The 5,063-nt window shown below is 31.7% G+C and overlaps 2 protein-coding genes across 3 annotated transcripts in view; one reads left to right on the forward strand and one right to left on the reverse strand.

Moving 5' to 3' along the window:
- LOC102674341 (toll-like receptor 7) overlaps positions 1–5,063 on the reverse strand; it is a 50,944-nt gene that overhangs the window by 17,474 nt on the left and 28,407 nt on the right. The gene's annotated exons all lie outside the window — the stretch shown is intronic.
- LOC102674484 (ALK tyrosine kinase receptor) overlaps positions 7–5,063 on the forward strand; it is a 22,445-nt gene continuing 17,388 nt past the window's right edge. The window contains exon 1 of the mRNA XM_031509818.1: positions 7–287. The gene's annotated coding sequence lies outside the window, so the exon portion shown is untranslated. The remainder of the gene's footprint in view (positions 288–5,063) is intronic.

Below are 5,063 nucleotides of genomic sequence, written 5' to 3' on the forward strand. Positions count from 1 at the left end.
TGGCGGGATAAAGGGAGAGAATATTGGAGAGAAGGACAGGGGAAGAGGGAGAGAGAAAGAGAGGTGACTTTTATCGATTGTCGTCGTGGGACGAGATACGAGAGAGAGAGACGTGGTGGATTCGAGAGTGCGGGGATCTTGCGTTGCGACAGAATCAATTCCGTGCGGTCCAACAACGCGTGTTGCCCACCAAGCCGTTGTGTTTCCCATCAGGATCAATCCGGGATGGGTACAGTGTCGCTACCCGCTTACGAGACCCGTCCTCCTCCCAGCTGATGGTGTTTTCGGTGAGCGTGCATCGCGAGAGAAAAGGGTGGTTCGCTGTTGGGGTGACAGATGCGAGAGGTCGCCGCGGAGAAAGTATGTGATCGGTTGATGGAACGTGGTTATTAAAACGTGTGATCCCTTGTTTGTGTATGTGTGTGGGTATATATGTGCGTATGTGTGTGTGTATACACGGAACAGGACTCGCTTCGGAAGCTGATTGGCCTCGTTGCTTGTCCCAATGTAAGTGATCTCTTCAACAAAGAACCGAATTTTCTCGCGATGAGATAAATATTGCATTTCTGTAAACACGCCAGTTTTGCACGATTTAATCGGTCCAATTAAATGCGAATGGGTATAGATATGGAATTAGAGAGGGATTAGAGAGGGGTGTTTTTTGTTAAAAAAAGAATTACACGAAACCGTTGCGAAAAGTATATATCTGCTCCCATACTGATACTAAAACCCGGTTGAACTTTCGAACGTAACTGTTCTAACATTCCTCCGCTTGACATTTATCAAACGTAACAGTGTGTTCGAGTGTTTGAAATGGAGGAGAAAGGCGCTACGTTATGGTATGCGTTCAAACTATTCAGGGCGAAATGGAAGAAACGGTTTGATACCGTTCCGTGATTTATCAAAATTCGATACCTCGTACACGGTGCCAAATCGCGTTTCGACCTATTTCCGTGAGGATAAGGATAATTTTTATCGTCTATTTTTTTGAGGGACGAAAAAAAGAAATTATTTTTTAAAAACAATTTGACGATCAATTGATTCGCGATATTATCTTTCTTTAAGGTGATCTATTTTTAATAAATAATTTCTTTTCACAATTAATTCGCAATATATCTGTTTGAAAATTTGCAATTTTCCTCGTTTCAATAATTTTTGATTAGATTGTATTATCTTTAAATAATTTTTATAATTTATAGGGATACTATAAGAAATATTTCTCGTTTAAAGCAAATGATTATAATTTTTTTTCAATCATTAAAATTATTTTGTTGCGATGAAGGTAAAGAAAGATATATATAACGAGTATAATAGAACTTTGTTATCGAATAGATCATTGATCGCTATACTTATCGCGCAATTAGCAACTACAGCTATGTCATAGTTATGCAATGCAATTCGCGAGGCAATAAGAACAATCAATCTTTAATTTATTCACGTTAAATAACGTGATAATTCGTTCTTCGTAGTCTTAATATAAATATTTGTTCTCATTACGCAGTTAAATTACATTGTAAATATTACCAACTATATTCTTGTGAATATTTTATCATTCATAAGTTTAAAGAAATATTTCATTATTTCTTTGACGTATTTTTCCTAATTTTTTTTATATCCAATCCAATAATATTTCTCGTTATACCGCCATTTTAACTTAATGCGAATAGAAACAAATTCAATTTAGATAAAACGATAAAATTGTCTACCATTCACACGAAAAACACAAGACTTGACATATTTCCTTTTTAGAATAATATTCGAGGCAATTTGACGGGAAGTTTCTTCGTGACTTTAATCATGGATTACACGATTGTTGGAAGAGCGTAGTTTCAAGAGTCCATAATCTTTCGATGAGGCATAATGATTGCGTGCGATGCACGATGGAATTTCTTACGACTAGCTCAGCTAAATGACATTAAAATGATAATTACTTCGTTCCTTTTTAAGTTAATAAACTATTTTACGTTTTTTTTTATTATAATTAATCCTTTGTAGAAAAAAATAAATTGCCAACGATTTAAAATTTTATGAAATTTTACTTTATTCTTCATTATTTCTTCAAACGTAACGTAAAGAAAAATAGGTTTGATAACGTAATAACGATAATATAATATTTTATAGAATTTTTACAAATTTGTCGAAAATTTACAACGTAGAAAACAAAATTAGGTTTGGATGTCAAAGACTTTGTTTAGTCAAAGAATGCAAAAATATATTTATCTATGTAAAATTAAATGTGTTAATTTATGTTAAATTTATGTTAATTGAATTGTATGTTTATTTAACATATCAAATTATAATTACACATTAACAATTAATATATCAAAGAGCAAGATATTTCTTTAAATTTTAATTCATATTTTTTTGGATTATAACACGATTATAATAATTCAAGTTAGATATATGTTAAATTGAATTTTTTAAATTAACTTTTTATTTCTTTATTAATTATCCAAGCGACTAATGAGATTATAAATAATGCGAGAAAAAGAAAAAATCACCATATTGATTATTTATTTTAAGAAATGATAAAATATAAATTAGAGTAAAGAGTCTAAAATTAAATAACTTAGCATTAGATCTATCGACCTATAATATGTATATACGTTTAAATATATTAAAATTAAAACGATACTATGAATATAATTAGATACGTGTAATCAGTATTAATTTTTTATATTTTTTAGTAATTGCAAGACAACAAAAAACTTTTAATCGGTTTGGCAGCTCTAACGATAATTTAAATTATTACGTGATTATTTTTTATGTTTTTTTCCTATTTTAATCTAGAATTTCATTCGCTAAAATACGTATGCTTTGCCAGAACGCGGTTGTACATTTAACCTTTTGACAGTGTAATAAAATTATAAAGATACAGACTAATACTTATTTTTATTTTTTCACTATCAACATTTTTTCCACCTTTGACATCAAACACGGAAAATACATATTTTAATTTCTTATTAAACGATTGTAATAGGAATAAATAAGTATAATTATATATTTATTCGACAAATATTAATTCGTCGAATATATATACTTTTAATAATTGCAAAAATAAAAGATTTGCAATCTATCATTTTGATGGTTAGTAATTGCTCTATGTATGATAAAATTTACAAGTTATAAACTTAACAGCTTAGCTGAATCCGTTTCGAGATAAATTGTGGAACGGTTAATCGACAGACGTGGCTGTTTGAAAATAGGAGCACATCGATATATATATATATGTGTGTGTGCATCAAATTCGATAGCCAACGATCGATTTAATCGAAGAATCGAGAAGTAACTCTTTTATATTTAATATTTCGACAAGAGAATTTTTAGATTTGAGAATTTTAGTTGAATGCAAGAGGCTTTCTTCTTCCTATTCAATCAATTTCTATCCATTAAGAAGACACAAGGCAAGAGATCGCACAACAATCGTGTAAGATTAAATCTCTTTTCGTAAGATATTCATATTCCCTAACCATTTTTTAAAATTTAACGCGTCCTCGCAAATGAGAAATTGCCAACAATTGATTGTAATGAGAGATTAATTGAAATTTCATGGTATTTTTATTACATTTTCCATAGTGAGATCAGATAATAAATCAAATTCCAGCGTGAACAATTACTTCTAGGTCTCCGACAATTAATTAGATAATCGCAGATCATAGTTTGAAAATATTACTTTAATATCCTCGAAAATTATTTTTAGAGCATAACTGTCGAGAATAAAATTTTTTAAATTAATAATTTCTCGATGATTTTTGCTTAGTGGATCATCGATATCAAATATTATCGCATTCCAAGACTGCAATCGAAAATTGTTTTCTCGAGAATTATTTTGGAGAGTAAAAATCACGGATTAGTTATTTTCTATCCGTGAAAAATACTCAGAATCTCTTAATCTTTTTCTGAAATTCATTTCAAGATATTCATAAGATATTCATCCTAAAAACGATAAGTAAGTTTACGGCGTGATCTTTCAATTTTTTTTAACCTCTCCGTGTTTCATTGCCTTCTTCGACTTCTCGCGTGTTAATTGCGAGCACACAGGTACGCATGTACTTCTTTTGTTGAAAATTTAGAACGTGATAATGTAATGTCAATATTGAACGCACGCGAGAATGTAAAATGTATAGAAAAGAAAAATAGTAGGAGGATCTAAATCGAAGGAAAGTGCATGCCTGTGTAATCGGTGGAAGAGATATAGCAAGCTCGTAAATTACGTTATCTTGAAACATGACGAAACGTGCATGAAAAATTTCAAGACTCTCGATCTACAATTATCTAGTAATTTATTAACCTAAAAATCGTTTTATGTAGAAAGAATTTTTATGTAGAACCTGCTTTACAAATTATGCACTTTTGTACATAATTATAAAAGGGAAAATTAATTAAAAGTTTTCAATCCCATCAATGAGGATCGAATTTTTTTAATTAATCTCATATTAAATTATTAGCATTTCGAAAACGAAGATTTTCATTCGTAATAAAACTTGATTATTTTACCATTTCTCTTCTATCCTGAATCATTATAAAATTATCAATCAAAGAAGTTTCGCCCCCTGAAAATAATATTCCGTTAAAAGAAAAGTTGCTCTACGTATATAATCTATTATACATACTCGCATAAACTTCCATTAAAGGTACTTATGGTCTTATCTTTGCTTCCTCCCCGCTCGACGATTTTCCTCTCTTCCATCGACGAGAAACGCACAGGATAGAGAATACATGGGAAAGAGAAGCGGAAATAAGAGTAACGAGTATCGTCCAAATTGCGTCGAATTGAGTCGAGGGAGCACTTAATTCTCACTTGTAAAACGATCGCTTGAATATTCCGGAAAAGAGCGAGATAGGTTTATTGGGGAGGAAAAGGTAGGAAGTACCGAGACGGAGGGGTTGAAGGGAATCGGATGGAGGGAGTGAGGAGAGGATGGATAACAGGATAGAGAGAAAAATAAAACGTTCGTTGGATTGCCTTTAACGACGAGAGAAGAGATTATCCAGTTGAGAGCGTTGTTGGTTGATCCAACAACGCGATGCAGCTAGTTACCATTCGACATTCGCGAGCGTCG

Source organism: Apis dorsata, unplaced genomic scaffold, assembly GCF_000469605.1.
Source record: "Apis dorsata unplaced genomic scaffold, Apis dorsata 1.3 scaffold_176, whole genome shotgun sequence".
NCBI lineage: Eukaryota > Metazoa > Arthropoda > Insecta > Hymenoptera > Apidae > Apis > Apis dorsata.